This window comes from Thunnus thynnus, chromosome 10, assembly GCF_963924715.1.
Source record: "Thunnus thynnus chromosome 10, fThuThy2.1, whole genome shotgun sequence".
Lineage (NCBI taxonomy): Eukaryota > Metazoa > Chordata > Actinopteri > Scombriformes > Scombridae > Thunnus > Thunnus thynnus.
Window position 1 is genome coordinate 12,670,487 of NC_089526.1, and position 25,389 is coordinate 12,695,875.

At 41.9% G+C, this 25,389-nt stretch overlaps 1 protein-coding gene across 8 annotated transcripts in view; it reads right to left on the reverse strand.

The window, feature by feature from the left end:
- erfl1 (Ets2 repressor factor like 1) overlaps positions 1 to 25,389 on the reverse strand; it is a 94,795-nt gene that overhangs the window by 36,662 nt on the left and 32,744 nt on the right. For 3 of the 8 annotated variants that reach the window (XM_067601023.1, XM_067601030.1, XM_067601029.1), the window contains 3 exons: positions 15,044 to 15,159; positions 5,436 to 5,563; positions 1,301 to 1,475 (listed from right to left, as the gene is read on the reverse strand). The gene's annotated coding sequence lies outside the window, so the exon portion shown is untranslated. The remainder of the gene's footprint in view (positions 1 to 1,300; positions 1,476 to 5,435; positions 5,564 to 15,043; positions 15,160 to 25,389) is intronic. The other 5 variants (XM_067601026.1, XM_067601027.1, XM_067601028.1 and 2 more) reach the window with 3 other exon arrangements.

Consider the following 25,389-nt stretch of genomic DNA (forward strand, 5'->3'; position numbering starts at 1 on the left):
GGACATTTGTTCACCTTCCAGTTTTGCTTTGAGCCTCTTCCATGTCTCCTTCTTTCTCCCGTTTCTCTCTTCACTTCACTTGCCAACTCTACCAAAGCAACCCCCCCCCCTCCCCACACACGCACACACAGACACACACCTCCCAACCTCTCTGCATGCCCATCTGCTTCACAGTGCTCCTCTGTCTGTCCTCTCTCTCTCTCTCTCTCTCTCTCTGTCTCACAGTGCAGTTAGGATTAAGCATTTATCTCGGTGGTCCTCCTTTCTGCCCTAAACGCCCGTGAGGATGATAAGAGTCGCTGGGATTTGTCAAATTGTGTGCCATTGATTAACTGACCTTTCACGCCTGCAAGTCTCTCAGCCACTCCACTAACTGCCGACAGGCTAGATAGAGAGATAGATGGATACATCTGGCTGTTATTATTGTGTACAAGTTTGTAGTTACCAGGTGTGGCAGCAAGAGACGACAGGGGTATGAGGGCCACGGGAGAGAGAGGGGGGGTTTGAAGGAGAGGGAGGGGGAAGGAGGACTGAGGCTTGGAGATAGTGGGAAAGATACAGAGGAGTCCTTCAACTGCCCTATAGGCTCTGAGTGTAACAGGTAGAGGTGTGTCTACTACCAAGCAGTAATGAGTGTTGAAGAATGACTAATGAAACACAAATTTTAAAGGTGTGCCAAGGGGCTAATATCAGACAGGAAGAATTAGGACGGAGAAGAGGAGCCGGAGGAAGCGTTCAGACATTGGCTGGCTGGAGAAGAATCTTACATGTGATCTGTGATGGCCAAAGGCTATTGAATTATTCACTGACATGCCTGCGCTGCTTCATCACAGACACATTTTCAAAAGCAAGAAAGATTTTTTTTAAAAAGAAACAAAAAAAACTAAACCTGAATTCAAAGAATCTGACCAAACGTTCAAAACTGAATCTATATCATAATCAAAATGCCTTTGTTCACAATTTGTCGCCCAGTGAGTTACTAAGTAAGTCAGATTTGACTGTATATTGTGCAGTAATATCTCTTATATGGAAAATACTGCACTTAGTGTATAAATGAATAATCCAATATCAAAGTTTCACCACAATTGTAGACACAAGACAGTTGACAATTTTTAATATCTACACATGGGAAACACCTTAATCTCATCTCTTAATAGACTTGTTCCTTGATATATATTTTTTTAAACCTTTGCAATGAATGAAGATGGTCTTAAAAGACAAATAAATGTAAAAGAAAAGCAGTGGGAGGCTGACATACTGGGAGGTTTAAGGTTTGAGGATGAGGAGGAAGTTCACCCACCTGGACCTCCGCGTCGCCCCGCCTCAGAGATGCACCTGAGGCCGAAGCCCGATCACCGTCTCTCGGACTGGACTGGAGTTGTTCGCCGCTGCGCTTGTTCCGACCCGGGAGGGAGGAGTCGAGAGGGTAGGGGGGGAAGCGGAAAGTGCCGCTGTCGCACTGCACAAAGGCGTCACTAAAAAAAAAAAAAAAAGAATAAATGTAACCATATTTTTTACGCACCAGCCGAACTGCGTGTCTGTGTGAACCTTTTTGCCATACAAATCAATAATTAAAATAAATGAAAGTACAGGAAATAAACTACAGGACGGGACAGGTGACGCTTTAGTCCAACTGAATGGAGCCGATCCTGGGGGCTTGTGTTGTGTTGTTTTCCCGCAGGACCACTGATGCAGCCTGGTCACTGGTGCCCCATTGACCACAGATCAATCACCTTATTTACTCTTTACTGTCATACAGTAACGGAGAGAGAGCGCGCGCGCGCGAGAGAGAAAGAGAGACCACCAGCACACGAAAAGTCACTATAATACTGCTATGATAATCTATATGGAGCTAAATACTGCATCTTTGGCACTCATTTATGAATGACTTTATCGCAGTTTGTGATATTTATTCGTCTCATCGGGTTACCATATTCCTACAAAATTCCTAGAATGGCTTATTATTTTTGCTTTATTTATGTTAAATCCCTCTGAAATGTATATATAAAGTTGTATCTCTTTTTACGCACGGGGTGTTTCCGGGTTTATCGGCGCACAGAGCGGATGCAGAGGCCCTGAATGTAGCTCGGCGAAAGGCTCTGCTGTCTTGTTATCGATATATGAGAAGCTTGCTGGAAAAGGATATTGACCGCACTAACTAGCCGCACTTTGATCATACGAAATAGCTTTCCAGATGACAACACATTAAGGATGAGAGCATTTTAAAAAAATCAAACGCGCCTCTCGCACCTGTCAGAAGTTTCTTTTCCGAATGAGATGGAGATGATGAGAGGTGAGAGCCCCCATAGGTCGACTGCCTTGATGAATAAAAGAAAGCCAATAGTCTATTTCCAAAAAAGAAAGGGGAAAGAAAAAAGGAAACATAACGAATAAGAAAAATGAGGAAGGGAAGTTACATCTAAAATCTTAATTCCTCACCAAAGATTCACGTCACACACGGAAAGTAAGTTTGATTCTGAGCATATATAGGACATAAAAAACTAAAGTAAAATACTATGAATTTAACACAAAATAATAATTCTTACGAGGACGAAAATGATTTGAAAATGTACCTAAATAGAAAGAAACAGCAATATCTATATTATCTTATGAAAGTGACGGCGAGTTAATTACGAGTGAATTACGGAGGGAACAGCAGTAATTTAGTATTTTTGCTCCTTATTTATTAAAGATTAAATTAAATCTATTAATATGAGCAAATTAAATTATAAAACGATTATTATAACAATAATAACTAATAACATAATCGCAGTTAAAGTGGAGAAGGTGGAGTTTCAAGTTCAAAACAAGATGCTTTGAGAAATAAACTCTTGATTGCAGTTTATTCGTTCGATATAATAGTAATAATAATAATAGTAATAATAACGATAATAAGTTAAGAATTTGCTTCAATCGTTTTAAACGAAAATACGCTTTATCCTGCTTGTTATATGTGAGCAGGTCTTATCAATATTATTACTGTATTATTATATAATTAACAATAATATTAATATTGTTGTTATTCTTAATAGTAATATAATTATTATTATTGTTAGGCCTGTAAATAAATGGAGGAACAGAGGAGAAGTTCTCTCCCTGACTAGACTGATATGTATAATTTCCAGCTGTCTGTGGTGAATAAACATCAGCAGCAATAAGGCGCTGATATTATAACAAATACAATTGGACGGGTTAACAAGTTCAAAGCCAGCCGTGCAGAGGTGAAGGGTGAGAGAGGGGAGGGCTGAGTGACGTGGGGAGAAATTTCCCCAAATGCCATTTAATGTCGAAAATATTTCCGCCAAGTATTGACAAGCAAAGAGACGGATGAGGCGGCCGGCGAGAAGCGGCACAAAACCAGGGAAATAATCCAATTAAACGACCTGAGCTCATAGAAGAGGAGACTGGAGAAGGTAACTTCACACACTGAAAACACAAGTGGGATTGAAGTGTGTGAAGACGAGAGGCTGAAGCTGGGAGTGAGCTGGTCTGCGTGTTGTAAAGTTGCAAAAAAAAAAAAAAAAAAAAAAAAAGTCAAAATGATTTTTAATGACGCCGGAACACAGCAATTAAAAAATAATGTATTATTTAATTTATTGCATGCACCTATTAAAATGTTTAATTCTAAATTGATTCATTATTTTTATTACCATTATCATTATTATTATTATCATTACTATTATTATTTGATTGCAGGAGTTAGATATATGGTAAAATTCATTTGTTGTCATTTTCTGATTACACAAATGAACATGATGCTTCCTTCCTTACTTGTAAATCCTCTGTTTTTCTCTCACGCGCTTCACGCACGCACATGCGTTGCAAAACTTTGTTGAGGCAGGCTGGTGTTGCGCAAAGTTAGATGTGAATAATTGACGCCAGGAAAAAAAACAACATTGGTTGGGGTTAGGGTGGATCCATTGATCGATCTCTTAATCTGCAATAGTTACATGAATGTATTGATTTACAAACACTGTTTATCTGGAAATATACTGGCACAAATAATTGATGGAGTGCACCCACGGCGCACATAAATATGCATCAAAGTTGTACGGGGGTAAACACCTAAAACGAAAAAAAAAATCTGAGGAGAGACCAGCGAATCCACATAAAGATTATTCCAAATATTTATTTTTCGAGTTTTGCTCCGCGCTGTATCGATGCGCCTACTTCTGAAACAAACTCCCATGCGAGTCTGAAAACACATAAATAACCGGCTTCACTCGTGTTAGGGTAAACTTGACCATTTTCCTTGGGTGAACACACTGACGGATGGTCACACATAGTCCACGAGTTATAGGCCTGGAATGTGTTTTGATGTAGAACTGGGAATGTGCACAAAAAAACAAACAAACAAAAAAAAAAAACACAAACAAACAAAAGGTGTGTATGCGGTTTGGAAAATTCTTCAGAAGTTCAAACTCTTCAAGGCAAGTGGATGGACTTCAAAATGACTCCAACTTTCAGCCGAGAAATGAAAACAAACAACAGTGATTAATTAATTAACCGATCAATTAAGAAAATAAAAATAAACAAAAAAGAATAGCACGTGCAGTCACATCCCTGAGAAGCTGAGAGAGAACAGAGCACGAGCAACAAAGACACAAAAATACATCCGAGCCCTCAAATATCATATACATTCCTTCTAACAACCTTTATGTAGGCAAATTAAACGGGGTCACAAACACACACACACACACACACACACATACACACACTCACACACACAGACCAGAGAGAGAGAGACAGAGAGAGGGAGAGAGAAAGGGAGAGAGAGAGAGCGAGAGAGAGAGAGATGCACCGGCTGAGGTCTCGTGCAGCTCTCCGTGTGTGAGTGGCTCTTTAATTGACTGATTGATACGGCGGCGTGGAGGTGAGAGCTGGACGCCTTAACAAATAGAGACACTTAAAGGCTAATCCGGGCCAACGCCGACAGCTGAGCGCATCAAAGTGCTTCTGTACAGCCGAGACTTCTACACCTGCACACATGCACGCGAGAATCCGAATTTTTAAAAAAAAAATTTTTTACCAACGCTCCTGCGCTGTGTTTGACCACTTGCAAAAGATGCGAGTGTAGGCATTTAAACTTTCACAGGAAGACAGAAGCTGAAAAACAAAATCCAAGCTTCCAAATAACAGTAGCGAAAAGAGGCTGCGTAAATTACGCACGGTCCAACTTTTTGTTGCAACGTTACACTGCAAACTGATAGTAATACAGGCAGAACAATTGTTCTAATAATAGCAAAATGAATACAGTTATAAACAATAATACAGCCAGTACAAATCTATCATGGCGTTTTTTTAAAAAAATAAACTCAAAGGGGGGCAACCATGACAACTTTTTTCTTCGCGAAAAAACAATTTAATTGCCAAATTCTTAAAAAAAAAAAAGATAAATATAAGGTGTAGCAAAATGCACAAAGAGAACAACATACCTGCAGTTTTTTATTGTCAAGAAGTGCTGTTAAAGCTCTCACCGGCTGAAGCCTGACGAGTCTATCCACACGCATTCACTCTGACGGCGCACCGAGCCAGCGACCGGAGAGGCAGCACTACTACCAACCTGAACCCGGGGAGGAGAGCAGAGGGAGGGAGGGGGGAGGAGGGAGGAGAGGGTGTGTGCATCTTCTCTCTCTCTCTCTTTCTGTCTCTCTCTCCTGTGTGTGTGTGTGTGTGTGTGTGTGTGTGTGTGTGTGTGTGTGTGTGTGTGTGTGTGAGTAGTTAATTAGTAAATCCCCATTCGCTGTGCCTCGGGACGGTTTGTTTTCCCCGGTCGACAAGCCGAGAGGAAAGAGAATTTGAAGTAGGATTCGACCCGTTTCCGCTCCTGTGTCTCATATATGAGGTTTGTGTGTGTGTGTGTGTTTGAGAGAGAGAGAGAAAGAGAGAGACAGTGTGTGCAGTGTACTGATGGTGTGTGTGTTTTCTCTTTCAGCACTCTCTTTGCCGCCACAAGAGGAGCCCCTCCATCCCTCTGGCTCACCTCCTGGCCACTGGGGACTCACTGTGTTCATCAACATGTTGACCCTAAAAGTTGCTCAACTTGAATCGCTCGCCACACCCAAACATACAATGACACCGGCCACTTGAAGGAGCTGCCTGTGCCGATGCAACTGGGATTTATAGTGCCTGACAGGGTTTTCTGTGACACAAAACCTTCACCTAAACCCAAAGCCAGATTCCTTGTCTGAAACAACAGAAATCACTGCAAAGCCATATCTACACACAACAATATGTTCTTGTTCTTCCGTGAAAATAAAGAAAACCTAAAACACCACTTACTAAAGGTCGAGCTCCGCTTGTCAGTCTGGCTTTTGTCGACTACCGAGAAGAAACTCACTGCTTCTGTCAACATTTTTCCCGCCGTCCCCGCAGTAAAACCCACATTATGATGAAACACATGATCTGTCTTCCACTCAACTTCTATCAGCCGTCTGCTTACACACAAACACTTAGAGCAGAGGACAGCGTGACCCACCTCTCGTGCCAGTGGATCGACCCTGCCCTTAACAAACTTTAATTATTTAATTGATCCCCAATCAGCAGCTTAATAATCAATTAGGTAAACCTATGGAACTCACTTGAGTGCAGAGAGCCGGAGTCTATGACAAGGGAATCAGGAGAGGAGAGGAGAGGAAGAGGGACAGGAAGAGGAAGAGGAAGAGGGAGGGGAGAGGACAGGAGAGGAAGAGGAGGTGAAAAGATCGAAGGAAGGAAAAAGAGGGCTGAAATAGAAGGGAGATCGGGATGCTGTGGACTCTGCTGGGTGTCTAGTTGAAGCTACTCTGACTTATAATGAGTCTGACAGCAGAATAAGGTCAAGTTCTTGTACTGCCAACACGTCATACCTCCACAGTTACGGAGGGTCAAAGCAAGAATGGGCAGAAGTTGGAAGTCAAAAAAGTATCTATGGGAGGTAATCATTTCTTGTTATCTCTTGTTTCAGTGCTAAAGATGGAAGTAGGAAGAAGTATTTCGACTGGTGATAACAGGCTGAGTGAAATTAGAGCTGAAAGGATGAGTCAGTTAATCAATTACTTGATTGACAGAAAATTGGCAGCTATTTTGATGATTGATTTTGCATCACTTTTAAAGCAAAAAGGCATTAATTAAAAAAAAAAAAAAACACTCCAATGTGAGGATTTGCTGCTTTTTTCTGTTTTATATAAACTTAATATTTTGGGGTTTTGTGCTGTCGGTTGGACAAAAAACAAGCAACATGAAGATGTCACCTTGTGATCTGGGAGATTGTGATGGGCACTGTTCACCATTTTCTGACATTTTATTGACCAAATGATTAAATGATTCATGAAAAAAAATAAAATCAGCCTATGAATAGATTGTTGCAACCGCGCCTAATGTGTTTGCATCTATTTCAGATTTTAAAAGTGTGTGTAGGGGCTTAAAACGTTTTGAATGTGCGGAGCAATATTGGTAAAACATGTCCATGGTCACAGCCACAGACACACACACATATAGGTGCTGTACATCACCACACACTCAGATATGACCCATCCACCTCTTTATCGCCCTCTAGTGTCTACTGCTGATCTGAGCCTTCTATCACTGCTTGTTAACCCCTCCAGCTGACACTAGTGGCTCCCTCCTTTCTCAGCTCCTTGCCCTGATTTTTTGGGCTACACAAAGCTACACCCAGAGTGTATTTGTGTGTGTGTGTGTTTTTTCTTACTGTACGTCAGGAATAGGGAATATCCGACACTCTCACACACTCAGCAAATGAAAGCTTTGCCAATACTCTGTGTCCCCTGAGGGTCGTGGCAATATTGATGTGGCCACTGGTGTGTGTGTGTGTGTGTTTGTGTGTGCTGCCGGTGCATGTCGGCATGTGTGCATGCATGCAGTTTGTGTATGTCACCTCTAAAATCCAAAAGGGCAAAAGCAGGTGCAGACACACTGAAACAAGCCAGTAACCTCTAACCAATGATCTCAGACCGACTCATTCTATCGTCCACCGCGGGCTGTTTTTCCCTACCGATCCCTGCTCGGCAGCTGGAGCGTCTGAGCCTCTGACACCTGGGAGGTATATGTGACAGAGTGGGGAGGCGCTGGAAGAGGATGAATAACTGACCTATCACATCCCCATTGACTGAGTTAATTAATATAAGTAGAGCAGAGGATTCTTAGCTCACTTTTCACTGTATGGATTTGCTGTCTCCTCACATTTGGTATGTTTTATGTCTATTCAATGCAAATCCAATGTGTTCTGTCCCACTGCCTGATCATGACAGCTAATTTTGGTGTGTGAGCTGTTTTGATAGGGCAGATTTTTATTGAGGCACAACACGGGCCTCGCTGTGACTGATTGTTATAAAATCTCATGTGAATGGATGTCCAATTGCAGCAGACTGAACTGTTAAAAGGCACATTTTACGCATTATGTTTCCGCTATAGGTTACTATACAGTCGTTGCTGGTTTTTATGCATCCTTTAATTTGGGTAGAGCTAAAATATTACGCTTTCTATTGTTCAGAAGAAAAGACGAGGAGATTAGAGGAGGTTCTTGTCGACACAGAAATTAGGAGAGGGAAGTAGTGCGAGCAAGAGAGGAGGGACAGGGAGGAAGGACAAGGAAATCCTCATAGACTGTTAGACTCTCTTATACATGCAAACACTCGCTTTCGTCTTCTTTGTGGGTGTGAAAGACAAGCGAGGCGCAAGAGAGGAGCATGGGGGGGGGAGGATGACACAAGCAGGACAGACAGGAAGACAGGCAGAAGAAGGTGGGAAATGGAGAGAAAAGGAGGGGAAAGAGAGCAAGAAAGAGCTCCACTGCCTAGTCTTAATCTGAGCTGTTCTGATCAATAGCCCATTTCCCATTGTTGCCAGAGCTGTTCGATCGCTACACCACGGAATTAACACACCCACTTTAATCTAGGGGGAGAGGAGCGAGGGGAGGGAGAGGAGAAGGGGGGGGGAGGGTGGGTGGGGGGGTTAAGGGGGTGAGTGGGGAGCAGCTGTGGAGGCATTCTCAAATGAAATCAAATCTAATTGTTATCACTGTAGCCGCTGCACTTATTACTACCACTGTTACAATTATCCACCAACCATATAGCTCTTTTTTTCTCCCTCTCATACCTTGCGTCATGTGGTGTAAACTGGACGTAAATAATCCGAATTAGTGTTTATTTGTTTCATTTTGCCGGCTGTAGATTGGATTGGGTTGGGAGGTTTGGAGGAGATGGGGAGGGTGGGGGCGGGGGGGCGGGGGGGGAAGCCTCGGCTCATTCCTCGGTGACAGGGAATGGGGTTCGTGGTCAGGTATATTGTGCCGGATACACTCTTAATATCTGGGTGTCTCAATTCAGCTCGGCTGCTGTGAGACTGTTGCAGCAGGGTGTCATGAGATAATGCTTTTATTTTACAGGAATGTGTTCATGATCAAGGTGTAACCTCATTAAATGTAGGAGGGTTTGTTCTGGTGGCGCCAATCAGCCATTTTTTTTCTGCCAGTCATCTCGGAGCAGGCATTTTTTGTGTGTGTTGCAAGCTAAAACATGACATATAAGGTTACTTCATCCAAATACAAAATAATATACGTTTTCTCACTTGAGTCCTGTAGTATCTAGTCATGCAGATAGTTTATGGTTTCATTTGCCTCTGAGATTTCTGCCTCTACCCCAAAACAGTGGAGGTGAATGGAATTTTGTTCGTGGCACTCAAAGCATTGAAAAAACAACATTTTGAAAATTTAACAGCAATAAATTGTGTCTGAAATCACTCTCACACTGTCCAGCAATTTATTTAAATTGTCCAAATTAGTGTGCCTGCAAAAATTCCTACGTTGGAATGAAAAAAGTAGTGTCCATGTAAACTACTATCTGCTGATAATCCCAAATCTCAATTTACTGCTCACTATAGAGTAAACTCTACTGAACAAGGGAGTGATTTGCAACACAGCCAGTGTGCACATCGCTCAGGATAGTCCACTGACCTCGCCGTGAACAGTCTTGATTGGAACCACTTTTTACCAAAGAAAAAAATCTCTATGAAAACAGTCTGATTATCCAGAGTAACACAAACAGTTTTTTTCTAGAAAGAGCTGTTGCTGTTGACTGTTTTGAAATGTCATTTTCCAATTCTGGGAGAACCACAGTCGAAATTCGGTTCACCTCCATTGTATTGAGGCGGAGGCAGAAAATCTCACAGGCGGATATCTCAAAACACATGCTAACAAAACGTCTGCGTTGCTGGATATGAGATGTAAGTAAATATGTTTTGTGATTGGTTGAATCAGCCCTTTAAAATATTAAATTACAGAGCAAATATAAGACAGTAACCCTGTTTAGATGTGTTGTGTTGTAAAAACGTGTTTTTCAAATGCTGACTGTATAGTTCCTTGAAACTCATTTGGGTTTTGTAAAGGTATGTGCCATATATGTCGTAAATAACTAGAGGTAAGATATGTCTTTGTAGAAAATATCTGTTAATTTAAGACTTCAAAAGCCCATGACACATACAGTGTTTACAGCTTTAAATCAACAGACGGAATTTAATAAGAATTAGCACTGAGAATACAGTAATCATAATTTCATATCATACAAAATGCAGGCAGTCTGCTTAAAATCCATTGGTCACACTGGCTAAAAGAACCTCCATTATTTCTGTGTAGTCATGAAACATGATGTGACTGATGTATAGCTTGTATCGCTGCGATTAAAGAAACCAAACTGGCTACCAAAGTCTTTTCCTTTTTCACAACAAAGCTTTCCCAGATCCACTCTTCCATTACTAAAGTGAATACTTGTGCTTTCTCAGTACCAACACTCGAGTTTAGCTGTTGAATATTGTAGTCTACAGCTTTGGGTGTTGCCAGTGGAGTCTTTGCTTACTGCCTTCCACTGAGACAGCTTGAGGGGAAAACACAGCAGAGAAGCTCTTCCCTGCCACCCGAGGCTACCACCCAACTTTTCCTCCAATCCATTCTACTTACTCTAGTCCTTTTGAAGTCGTTTCATAACAGAGCAATTTTCTCGTTAGCGTTTGGCTTTAATTGTGGGTAATTAAGCGTGCTCCAGCAGTATAGAGAGCGTTGTTCGGAGGACTGGGGGGAAATTAGCCGTAGTTCAGCTGTGAAATATGGGGTTAAGTGGGAGACGGGGTAGGGAAAGGAGAGAGCCGAGGGGGGTCAGTGACTCCAAAACAGGGGGCACGCTGTCTAAAAGGAAAGCTGCTTTGGGTGTAGCGGAATATGGAGAAGGTAGCAGGGGAAAAAAAAGGAACACAAATAGATAGTTTTAGCAAGAGACACAATTCAAACAGAAGCTCAGCAGGGCTGAAGGAAGCGCTGTGGGGAGTGTGAGAGAATAACGATGATTTGAAAGAGGAAGGAGGGCGAAATGAGTGGACACCAGCTCTAAAGCTTAAATTTGTGCCAACACATTGAAAAAAGGAAATAAACATGAATAAAAAGATGAATACAGAAAGCAGAAGCTACATTTCAGCACCACTTGGATGTCATCATACTGTCATGCCTTTATAATGCAATGCTGAATATTTTATGTATGATTTACTGCAATAACAAAGGTGCATGTAAATGAAATGGAAGTTTGACTGGAAACTTGGAACAGCACAGATAACCCGAACACCATTTCACATCAAGACGAGATCTGCAATCTGCAGGTGAAATGACGTTTCTGTGTCTGAAAGTGTACTATCATTTTATAAATAAAGTACTACATGATTCACCATGTAAAATATTAATAATAGTAGGCTATAGTAAATACTACAACTCCTTGCACACTTAGAAAGTCTCATTTAACAGGCCATCTGATCAAAAATTCTGACTGTGAAAAAAAAAAAGTTGCACCGAAATGCTGTTTTTCAAGTGAGTACCAGTTATTGACAGTGGGCAGGATTTACTCATTTTACATGTTTTAGTAAATAAAATGTATTTCACCCATCGCCTCCCACGATGCAACAGTGTGTGTATTCAACCAAAACCCTCAGGTGGCACTAACTGTCACCAAGTGGATTATGGACTTTACACAGGGTGACCCTTGATTAAATGCAGCACCCCGCTGAATGGAGCCCCTGCCCCTGCATCCGTTAATGCTTTTATTTTAACCCCATAACAGCTATAAACGTCTGTGCGGCCATAAAGCCGATGAGGAATGATTGGAGCCATTGACTGTACTGTCAATGCTCAGTGGATGGGGACTAACTCCGCTGGGCCCTTTATGAGTGCTTCATCCCCCGGTGGATCCATCCCCACTGACTATAATGAACCTGTTAAAGCCTCTATAAATATTGGCTCCCGTGCTTAGTGATTGTTTGAATACCTTCGAAATGGAGCGCCATTTGCAAACAAGTGGCTGGGCGTCGGAGGTAGCGCAGCTAATACCTAATCAATGGAGGGACGATCCCTTGCAGCGGGCCCTCGCAGAGCCCTGATTCATGCAGAGAGCTCGGATATAATGTGGTTTAGAATAAGCACAAAACTACCCTATTGATTAACACATTATCAGTGTCAATAGGAAAAGTTCTTTCAGGAAGACTTAGAAACTGCAGTGGAATTGAAAGGGCCATGCAGACATATCAAGGCTGCGGTGGGAACTAAACATCTTCCCGCTAGCTCCAGTGAGGTATTCAGACTTCAGAAGTCTCAGGCAGGGTCACTCTCCTCATGTTGGGTGTCAGTGTTACGGATTAGATGTGAGTACAGGTTCTTCAAGCCCAGGAAATCCAAACATTCCCTTGTCGACAAAAGGAAAATTCTCCCCTGATGAAGGGGAGATATTTAGGTTTACAGGGTATTAAGTAAGGCTACGCTGCCACATTTCAATTGCTTATAGATGAATAAGACTGAATTTCAATGCTATGTAGGTCTGTATTAACTGACACTGTCTGTGTGACCATGAGATCAGTCAGATTGAATACCAGGATGGGTTTTTACTTTTCGCATCTAATGTAATTTTTCATATTTTGTGCAAAATCTAATTTTAAAAATATAAACTGATAAAAAAAAAATTGTGTTTCTCTACAATTAGTCATCTAAAAAAATGGAAAGTATCAAATTGTAGATTAGTATCTTTAGTATTAAAGAAGTGCATTTATTCATGAACGATGCCAAAAAAACAAGAACATCTCCTGTCACTCAAATCTGAATGGCATTAGGCAAAACACTGTGTCCTTTGAAAAGGTCATACAAAAGTAAGAGACCAAATAGATATGACTCAAAACTACAATCCATCTCCAAATGTTTAATTGGAGGTGTTAAAATTCACATGTACATTAGCTCCTGTGATGCAAACTTATCTTTGTGTTGTTAGTTATTGACACTTTATGCATATTCTCAACCACAGTTCTGCACCTATGTAGTCAAAAACAACATATTCATTTTGTCATATCTTAGTGGGAAACACGATCATTTTCACATTTTAGATTTAGCATCCTCAGGATTTTGCAAATCATTTGTTCTGCTTATTTATTTAATTGCATCAAAGTTGTATTAAGCAAATATGTATCTTTTTTTTTAGAACTGCAGCATTGTTGCATCGTCACCGACTGACATTTGTCTTCTGTTACTGCATAGCTAACAAAGACAGAGACGACAGTCCTCATTTCCTGACATATTCCTGGTGTAAAATCGTGCTGCATGTCGGAATTTGATCTATAAATGAGAAGAAGAAAAAATTACTAGGGCCATCTCAGTTTAACAAGTGATGTTTCTGACCTTGTGTGACATGAACTTGAAATCAATGAAAAGGTCATGCTGACAGTATCCGGGGGGGGGGGGCTTTTTGAACTGCACTCTGAATTTTTATAGGGGATCTATGAGCAGGTGAGACAGTTTTATACTTCTTTAACAACATTCACGATGAGCATCAGTGCAGTGTTTAATTAGTGCTGTCGAGCAAATATCTGACAATTTTGGTTTCCTTCATAAAACGTACAAACATCTTAAAGTTAAAGACATGAGCTGGTGGTGATCTTGGAGAATCACCATAATAAAACTGCTAATGTTGATGCTGTTTGATGGTTGTAAAAGCAGCAATCTGCAAAACTGTGTGCGATAAAAGAGCCTCTGTGACCTTGACCTCTCGCACACGTTTCCTTGTTTTGAAATAGAACTCAGTGGAGGTAACCATAAAGTTTGCAAAGATGTGTAAAAAAAAACAAAACAAAACATTGTTTGGGTTCACAAAGTCAGTCTGCTGTTCAGTATCGAAGCAACAGCTCCAGAGAGATTAGATTCTCACTCCTCTGCTCTCTGTGTTTGGGAAGGAGTTCGTCATAATCACAATAACTGAGCGGACCACCCCAGGCCACAAGAATATGATGCCAGGTCTTAAACTGAGTGAAATTCCTTTTTATCACAGCATCCACAAGTTAAAATTGACCCCCTTTGTAATATACTTAGGGCTTATAAAGAAGGTAAAGCTGATTGTGCACTATAATGCACAAATGATGAGCAACATATGCTTTCCATACATATGACACATTCTTGTGGTTTAATTATCTTTAAGAATGTCAACTGACTGTTAATAATAGTGTGTGGAAATACAGCAACATGTCTGTGTAGGCTGTGTAGCTGCATGCTTGCATTTACCAACACAGACTATGAATCCACAATTCCGTAACACTGAAGTTAGACAACTTTTTTGAAGAGAATATCCTCATTCCCCCCAAGTTCATGATCCACTTCCCCGACCGCTCTTACACTTTTCATCTCACATTTGTCTCGCAGCAGCCTCTGTGCTTTAACGTCTCGATCCCTGAAGCCGCGGGAGGATAGAAATCACCGTTGCAACACACAAAACAGGTTTTCACTCTAAAAGCAGGAAACCTTTTAGGAATTGTTGCCGATCTATTTTGGAGGGAGACGTATTGCGTACTGCGCGCTGTTCGACAACTCTCCGGCGCACACGCGTACGCAGCATACATCAATCAATTTCTGCAGGAGGTGCGCACGTTTCCCTCTCACCAAAGTGCATTATATTTCTCACGAGAATCTTATTTCTGACGCGTTTCTCAATTATTAATGCCATTTGTCGGTAACAGAATAGGGAAGTATGATGCTTACCTTCACCGATGCACCTTCATTGACTTGACCAGTAGCTCCCACTTGGGTTGCTGGGAATCCTGTCGACGTGCGCAGAGGACTGATGGTAATCTGGTCAATTTAACAGATCCTTCCTCCTGCATTAAACACGAGTGACGAGTTACACTGGCATGATCTATGAGTAGCTTATCTATGCAATGTGAGTGAAGACCGCCCGTAGGGGTGGAAGAGAAAAAAAAATCAAGATCAGTGAGATGGAGAAGGAGCGCGCAGGACTATAGCGAGAGAAAAGTTGTCCTCGGAGCAACAAAAAGTTGACAGAAAAAAAAGGGACTCCACTGCAACCTGCTACTGTCCGAAATTGGTATGCTGTAGTTTACATTAAGCAATGTAACCAAAGCCTAAAAAAAAAGAGGAAGCGAGGAGAAACAGGCAGGTGTGAGGGGAGAGAGATCCGGGCGCAGGGAGGGATGAGAGGAGGAGAGCGCGGAGAGAAGGGGGGGAAAGGAAAAAAGAGAAGGTGCTGAGCCTGAACCTCTCCACCTCACATCAGCCCGACTGCAGTTAAGTTTCTATCAGCTGCAGACTGTGTTCTGCACGTGTTCCTGTGGACGTGAGACAGAAAAATTGACCCGCACAGTGAAGAGACCGCACAAGGAAAATATATGTAGACGGGTGGTGGCCAGAAAGAGGATCGATCGGGTTATAATTTTGTCCAAAGTCGAGGGAAAATAAAGTTCATGGAGGAATGAAATTTGAAAACAGATGGCGAATCCCGTCGCCCCTAAATAAGATTCGATCTTTGGGAATGGAGTGTGGCTAGATAATATTTGGTTGGACGTTTGATGAAAATGACGGATTTTTCATTTTGGACAGGTGGGGGTAGATGGAGAGAGGGGAGGGGGGGTGGGGGGTGGGAGTGGGGGGGGAGGAGTGGGAGTGCGGTGTGGAGGTGATAGAGGGTGGATATGATGTGTCTAGGGACAGAAACTAAACTTGGGAGAGGAGGACGCAGTGTTTTTTCCCCCCTTCAGATTTCATCCAAGGATCTCATCCCCATCCAAAGATCTCATCCCCCCCCCCTTTTCCATTTGCCCCCAGTGCACAAGCAAGACCCCCCCATCTATTCGACCCCCCCACCCCCACCTCCCTCCCTCCTTTCCTCCAGCTCACACCGGAGCTGAAAACAAGAATACCAAATAAATGAGAAATTTTCGTACAGGCCCCGCTTCCGTGCGTTCCATGCTAGCAATAACAATTAAATATCGACCGCTTTCCCGGCCGGAGAGAACCTGAGATACCCAGAGACTGCCAAGTACCGAGACCCCCTCCCCTCCATTTCTCCCCATCTTCCACATATGCACTCACTCACTCACTCTCCTCCTTTTCTCGTCATCCCCTCCCTATATACATCTTTTCCTTCTAATCCAAGTCTATCAGGCCAATCTCTTCTAATTTGGTGTATCTCGTTTCTCTTGATTCCATCCCACAAAAACCCATTTCAGCTCCGCGTTTATCATTGCTGATTTGGGGGTGGCCTCTCGGACACACTCCGATTTTCTCTCAATGCAAGAGGACTTCCTCACACCATGCATGTTAGTTTATCAAAATCAATTATGGGATTGAGATTCACGTTGCCTGCCCCCCCCCACCCCCCCTGGATTGTTAGAGCACGCGGGCTCATTGGAGCTGCTGGCACACTCATGCTTCAGCTCCACTCTGACAATGGATGTGTCATTTTTCAAGCACATCTGTGTGTCTGGGTTTCAACACAACATGCCCACAAAGACACTTAGCTAACCTGCATTGTGTTATTAAAAATATGCTGTGTTTAAAATTGAGGCACGAATGAAGCCACAGATGTGTTGCAGGAGGAACGTCATTACCAACCAAAAATCAAGATATAAACATAACAATGTGTGTGTTTTTGGCTTGTGTGAGCTGCTGTCAGATCAAGTGATTGTTTGAGAGCCTCTACTGGACTGTGTAGTTTTCCTTTAAGATGGATGAATTCTTTTTTTTTGGCATTTATATGAGGATCATTGCAGGATATGATAAGCTATAATTTGGTGGGAAGATGGGACCAAAAGATTTTCGTACGCTACTTTGTTTTGTTTTTTTTAAAAACTTTTTTCTGTGTGGTAAGCGAACGCACCATTTTGGCACTTATTTCAAAACCTGTATGGATCCTTGTGCAATATGATGACCTCCTGCTATCCAACAGAGAACAATGGAGTCTGAGGGGGGTTTCAGACTTTAGACCAAAAGACAAACAGGTAGACTCCATTCCTCTTCAACAACCTCCCTTTGTTGATTGACGGGGCCCCTGGATTTGCGCAACTCGTGACAAGACTGCCAGAGGAGTGGCATTATGTTGGACTTATAACTCCTGAGCACGCCAATGCCAACTTTCCAAACGAATTGCACAACTATCAAAAGTTTCTCCATCATTGTCGTTGTGTCTTCTCTCACTGCTCTTTATATTTTTTTCCGCCTCAGAACTTCTCTCTGCTCGCACCCAAGCCATTCAATTTCTAGGCTATTTATTTCACCCCCACCACACCCTCCACTCATCGAGCTCCCCCACCCCAACACCTCCTCTCGGTCTCCCTCATCCTCCTTCTCATCTCTCCTTTTTTCACACCTCTCCGCATCTCCCCGCTCGCTATTAAAACCCATTCTTCCCCTGTTGTCGCCCTAATTCTCCTCTCTCCATCCCGCCGTCTTTTCCCTTTTTCCCCATACTTCCCCTCCACCTCGTTATCTCCCCCGTTTGACTTTAATTAGTTAATGCATTAATTATCTACGCCCCAATACCTGCACCATTAACATACCCTCTCCTCCCCGTGGCTCCCTCCCTGCCTCACCCCGAGGCCTCTGGGCTGGAGATGCTGTATGGACACACAGGCAAGACGCGCACAGGCACAGACACACAAAACTCTCCTCTTCTTTTTTTTTTTTCTCTCCTCCTTTTTTACCCCATGCCTCTTTTTCACTCTATTTCTCGCTCTTTCACTCTTTGCCCCCTACCTATTTCCCCCCAAGTCATCTCTCTCCCCCCGTCTATCTTTCTTCTGCCCCCCTATACTCTCCTCTTTTTCTCTCTGTGCCTTGCAGTCGCCTCTGCCGGCTGGTCTCTCTCCCCGGCGACGGAATTATGAAAAATGCGCCCATCGACAGAGCGCCTCAGCTTCGATTAGCCGAGATGGGACATGACAGGCCGCGATCAATACTTATACCGTCCTATAACGTGTCAACTAATGAATCAATCTCGGCTAAATTTTCCATTTTTCAAAAGCCGACGCGAGAGACTGGAATATCCTCTTTTGTAAAGATATTATTATCGATTTCGTCGGCAATTTGACATCGGGGGTAGTTAATTCCACTCTAGAATAAAATTGAAAACACTTGAGATTGAAGTGAGAGAGGGAGAGAGAGAGGGAGAGAGAGAGAGAGAGGGGAGTGCGCGGGGAGGGAAGGAGGGGGAGGCAAGGGCAGGCAGGAGGGGAGGGGGAGACGGCTGTTGACTTGATAAAAGAGAATGGGAAGATGGAAGGAAGGGGAAAAGGGGATAGGAAGAAGAGATACTACTGGTGGTGTTGCAGAGACAGCAGCAGTGTGTCTATCTATCTATCTATCTATCTATATCTCAAACATTAAAAAACAAAGAAGATACTCCAGTATATGCGTGGTATATATATCATAAACACATGTACAATCCAATCCAATACAGCCCTACAATAAACCTACTACATTTCTGAAGCTTGTAATGTTTTTATTGTTGTTGCAACTGTCACAAAGGTGGGTTTTTTGAGGTCGTAATTCCTGCTTCCTGTTTTTATTTTGTCCACCCCTTGGATTTAGATGGATACTGAATAAATACTGCTCTTACAAAACATTCTTTGTAGCAGCCTGTGTTGGAGTGATGCAAGAGGTGTTTTTAAAAGGACTAAATGACCACCGGTGTGTTTAAATAGTAAGCAAGATGTTCTCGGATAAATTCTCAGATGCATGTCTATGTTCAGTCTAGTCAACTATTAGGAAGTTAGTGAACTATTCATAGCGTGACATACTTTCAGTAGCACTAAACATATGAATTTTATGTCTGTCGATACAAGTTAAACTTTAAGTTATGATAATAACGCTGTCTGGGTGTGTATGTGTGTGCTGGCAGAGACGGGGAGAGGCAGGGAGTCAGCATGTGTGTCAGAGTGAAATATAGATGGAGGAGGCCGGTGTGTGTGAGGGTCAGCGAGGTGCAGTGTAACTGTCGACAATCACAGCCTTATTTACCTGTCAAAAACACTATCATCCCACACAGCCCCAGCCAAGCAATTTCTCCTGTCTCTTCCTCCCTCCTCTCCCTCTCTCTCTTTCTCTCCCTCTCTCTCTCTCTCTCTCTACCTCCAATTACAACCTAGAGGGCTATTTCTCTCCAGGACAAAAACACTCCCCGCAAGCCCTCCCTCTTCTTTCCGATAGCCCCTTCTTCTCTCCCCCCATTGTTTCTACCCTTCTCTCTCTTTTTTCCCCCCACTCTCCCCTGTTCTTGTTCCTCTTCTGAGAGTTGGAGAGTGGAAATGAACAAGCTGTAAACACACACCACTTATCACAGTGTATGCTGTTGTGTATTTGTTGGCGAAAGGCTGGCGAGGTGAACGCTGTGGTGTATGAGGCCAGAGGTGTGGGCTACCTTGCCAGACGGACAGACGGGAAATAAAGATGCACCACAGGTTGAAAGGCAGCTTGATCAATGCACTGTTGGTCGCTCACTATAACCTTCTCCTCTAAAACAACAACTGCTGAAATGTGCACAGTTACAGAGTATGTTGAATTTTTACACAGACGGTATAGAACAAGTCTTGTGCTGTCTTTCCTCTTATACTGTTTGTAGCCCTGCTGTCCTCTCTGAAGGTTGTCAATATTCATTTTTTTTCCCCTATTGTCAACAAATCCCATGAAAACCAAAACCAACTGTGCCACTGACTTCTGCTATTGTCCAAAAACAATCAAAAACACATAAGTGAGACGCACTGTTACACATGGTGACATGTTCCTCACATTGGACTCAGGCACTGTCGTATATTTTGAGTCAACCGTGCTGCCGTAAAGCTTACAAATGCAGCAAATGTGTATTAATCTGCAGTTAAATATAGTCCCCAAAAAACTGAGCACTTACTCCTTTTGGAGTATAGTTTGGTGAAAACTACAGTGCCCAGCTGTTTAAGAAAATGACTTAAAAAAACAAAACAAAACACTATTTGTGTTCCTACTGGAGATTTACACCTTTGAATGGGCTTAAAGCTGAGTGCACAGACACGGTATGGAAGTTGTAAATTATTAAGATATAGAATAACACACCATGGGTGTCATGGGCTGCTGCAAATAAAAAAATATACAGAATAATGCCAGAATTATCCTTCACACCACACGTATAAAAAGAGAAACTTAGTAAGTAGTCAACATGATCTGCATGAATGCTTTCACCACAAAGTCCTGCATATTCATCACACTTGGAAGCATATATATTTGTCTTTTAATTTAAATGAATACTATCAACTGGAGAGAGTCGTTCAAAACGACAGGAATCTAAGACGCTGTTCTGCTGCATTTAAACAGAAAGAGGACGTTTGTTTAAAGAATAACACTTTTTTCCAAAAAGGATGCTGGAAAGGACAAAAAACAGACAATAAACCTTCCATTTGTATATTTGAGTCATTACAATAACATGATCGCTATTCAAAAGTAGAGTGCTGAATACTTTGAGCGTCACATTGTCCGTGGCTGTGCTGCTGAAGTTGTCTTAAAAAACATAATAAAGCGGTGCAGTATATTGAAAATATTATTGTTTTTTGTACAACCTGATATTTAGAGTATATTTTTTAGAGACACAATATTTTTACCTTTTGGTTATTTCATATTTAAGTAAAAGTTTATGTGTATCCAGATTTAGCACTAAAGTGGTGAAGAAGGTTCAACCAAAGTTGATAAAACAGTGACATAAAGATTCATATATGTGTGTTTCTGTATATGTGTGTACATTTATTAATGACATTGCAAGGCTCTAAAGTCTTAAGTGACTACCGTATTGCTGATTTGTAAGTTCAAATTTGATTTATGAGATGTGGTATTGTTCAATGAATTTCCCAGCATTTTAGTTGTATTTATCTTTCTATAAAAGAACGTATCAGACAAATTATTCCAACAATTATGACAACAGGCTGAATGACAGACAGTGACAAATTTGAACGTCTGCTCTGCCGCCTGACAGAAAAACCACTCAGAGAAATTTTGCTGATACATAACTACGGCGGATACTTAGGTAGCCTTTTATTTCCCGAACCGAGTCTTTGCTGCCTGTGACTGAAACATATACATGTACACACACATATACGCAGAGGCACACACGGACTGATAGCAGTCCCCTGTCTGTCTTCGTGACTGGCTCTGTGAAAAGGCCATCTGACAAAGCCATTAACAGGGCGGTGTAATACCTGTGTCTGTAGTGAGCTGAGTGACACAAAAAGACATTTATGGGCACTGCCATGACAGGAGAAGCACTGTGACATCTGACTGACCGACTGACTGGTTTGGGAGCTGGCTGACAGATAAAGGCAGACACTGACACTGACACTAGTGAGACGGTGATGGAGAAAAGAGACGGGACACATATCATTGCCAGAGAGAGTGAATGAAGGAGGATTCACATGATCTAAAAGACTGCTGAACGGCACACTGGAATTTGTCTGCATAATTTCTATTCACTATATTGACACTTGAGCATCAAAGTTTTTCAAATCCATCAAAAAAGGGCCAAGATTTTACACGGCATGGGTCAAGTTTAAGCACACAAAGTTTACAGTTAATGGATCACTGAGTGTTGGAGTTTCATTTTGATTTTTTTTTTTTTTTTTTTTTTACCAAAGAATGAATTTTCATTATCAGTAAGTGTAGCACTTGGCTGTAAATTACGGGGAATTTAGATGTCATTTTAGGACTCAGGCAGACAATGGACACGGCGCTGTAACCAGCAAAGGAGAGTTGCAGACAGTAAGACAAGAAGAAAGTCAGAGCAGAAATGTAAAGAGGGAGACAGAGACAGAGTGTAAGATGAGGAGAGAGAAAGAGAAAGAGAAAGAGAGAGAGAGAGAGAGAAGGAAGAATGATGTTGAATTGAGTGTGTGTGTTTGTGTGTGAGTGTGTGTTATAGTGTGTGCAGCCAGGGCAGCAGGCAGAGGCAGCTAAGCAGAACCAGCCAGCCCTCACAAACCAATCAGGCCTTCATTAGGCTGGGCGGGAGGGATCGATGGCCAGCCCGCATCAATTAAACAGCACCCGCACCACACTATATATATATACACACACACACACACACACACCTATTCTATTCAACTGCCATCCCCACCACATATACATACACACACCTATTCTGTTACAGCAACACTACACACATAGATAAGCACTAATTTGGCACACGCACGTAGAAACTATAAATTATGCAAAGAGAAAGACTATTCTTAACTATCTATATCTTTCATACCTATACTTCACAATGTTATATATTAAATAGTACACACCAATCATACAATACATGTCTAAGAGCTAAAATATTAATTGATTCTCTTATCTCTATATCACGAATCAATAAAGTATTTTTTTTAAAGGTTTTGAATGTGTTGCAACTTTGCTAATGCCATATCCTCATATCATGAGGGCTCCCACTAATCCTATGGCTCACCCTAAAATCAAAATAGGTATTGCAATAAATTCATGTCTGAAAAATATAAAAATATTTTTAAAATCCATATACTTTTAAGGGGCACCGTCCAAACTGCGATCGCACTGTAACCTGTCCGTTCACTCTTTCACCCTCGACATACACTCACAACATCGATAACACCCAATTACACAGAAGCTCACACATGGTGGGTCCTGAAAACACACAATTACACGCGCTCCGGACACACTTTTTATTAACACTCAATTACACACGCGCATAAATCACTGACGAGGCGTGCGCCCACAAGAGCGTAACTGGAGACTGTCATGTGAGGGATGGGTCGTTTTCTTTTTGCCGTTGCTTTTACGAAAGGCCAAAAAATATATTATTTAAAAGGTAGGCCTAGAGACAGAGCAACAAGGAAGTGATGGGTTTGAATCCCTTCTGTGGTGGCTTTTGTTTGTCCTACCGATGTCACAAAGGTTTCCTCAAGGTGCTTCAGTTTCCAGCAATTCAAAGGCATGCAGGTCATATGAAAACTGCCCATACTGACTCGCCCAGAGTCTGCTGTGCATGATCTGTATATGATGTAGTACAATATATGATGTAATATGGTATATGGATTATAAGGGATGCTGTGTATGCATCTGGTTAATGTGTAGCCTGTAGCCTCTATCTATGTGTTGGTATACAGAATATGTTATGTTATGAAGTATATTATAGTTTATGCTTTGGAATATGAGGCACTTTGAGAAATGTATAAACAAACTTGACTTCAGTCTGCATCAGAAGTACAATTTATAATCCAAATGTGGACAAAAGCCTTGCCCTAAAACACAAATTCAAAAACACATTGGGATTGGATTCTACTTTCACTCTCAAATTGATCAATAAGGTCATTAAATACATGGATTAACCCAAGACAACATCTAAACTTAAGTTATATATTTTCTGATGTTGTTGTTGTTTGTTTGCATGTTTGTACTGCAGTAAATTGGGTCAATATTTCCAATTATGATCGACTGAAAACAAAGGAAATGTAGTTATTTTTAGTTTTTTGAGTTAAAGGTTACACTCGTGAAATCTATATGGCCAGAAAAAGACTTTCAAGCCTTTAATGCACGGAAACAAAGGATGAAGTTCTATATTGATATTATAAATGTCATCATGCATCTAATATAATCCATTACAATGGATGATGAAGCAGAATTTGATTGTCAAGTTGCAAAACTCTACTTGATTCAACAAAAACTGACATCACTGAGTTTTAGTAAAAGACCGGTGAAGTACAAACATCATCATGAAGTATTATAGGTAAACTAAATTTGTGGTCTATTAAATAGCAACATATTATAACAATATGTAGTAGAAGTGCAAATTCTGCACCAATTCCAGTTAATGTTAGATTTATGATGATAAGAGCACCATATCTGGCCATAAGTCTGGTGCAGAAATGTAAAAGCAACCTAAAACGATGAGCTTTGTGATAAAGTTTATTGGCTGCCATTTAGGTATAGATATGATGTAGTGCCTCTTCCCTGACAGGCGGACTGACACAAGTTTCCCCCTCAAACACCCGCTGCGCTGCGGCAAAAGCAGCGTGGTGAAAATATTCAACCCCAAAATAAATGTGTCTGTATTGGACGATTACCGGGCCACGCTTCCTGAGCCCCGCGCGTCACCTGCTCGCTGTGGCATTGACACGTCAGTCTCCCGCGGCTAACGCAATGTGACAGTGTTGAGATTATAATATCTGGCCCGTATTACCGGGCATTAACGCCATTACCACGCCCCGCCCGCTCAGGTGGGCCACTCCGGGACTGAGAGAGGAGATTGAGAGAAGGCATTGTGGAAAAAGCGAGAGGAAGACTATGAGAGTAGATGAATGAATTTGAGAAAATGAGAGAAGCAGTTTAGCTCCAGTAAAAGGCCTGTACTGTCGTAGAGAGAAGATAGAAGCATCTGACAATCAGATGGAAAAGATGGGGCGTTTCTGTCTGATTTTATGGCATTTCAGGAGGATGCTGTGGCTTATTGTGATACTGCGTGTGGCAAGTAAACCATTTATTGAATAATGATGATGAAATCTGCCATCCACATCATCAGAGTACAAGTATGTGTGTGTGTGTGAGTATGTGTGCTCCTTATGACAGAGGATGGGTTGTATGATATAATAACAAAGAAAACGGGTAAGAGGGGGCAGCCCAATTGGATAAAGCTATTCTAATAATGAACAGCTGAACAAGCACCATCACTTCACATGATTTAATGTTTACACCGTGCCACGCCTGGTTTCATATCGCTTTTTCAGGGCCTTCATTTGTTTCACCCAAAGAAAACACTTCTATTCCACAGCCTTGTTGTTTTAATTAGGGAAATTAATACATAAGAATAAATTATTGTGGCCTCCTCGTCTACTCCTGTACACCCCCCTCCACCCCCACCCCCAGAACGGTGGCAGACACCATTGCCTGCCTCCCTGCTCGCTCGCCTGCATGGGATGTATTTGTGTGCCATAATTAACGCTTAATAAGTAAGTGATTCATTATGATTAGCGTGCGGATTCGCCGTAATGGCCCCTCTCTGTGCTAGCAATCAACCTCACTCTGTTTATCCACACATAAACCCCCTGATCCATCTCTGTCTG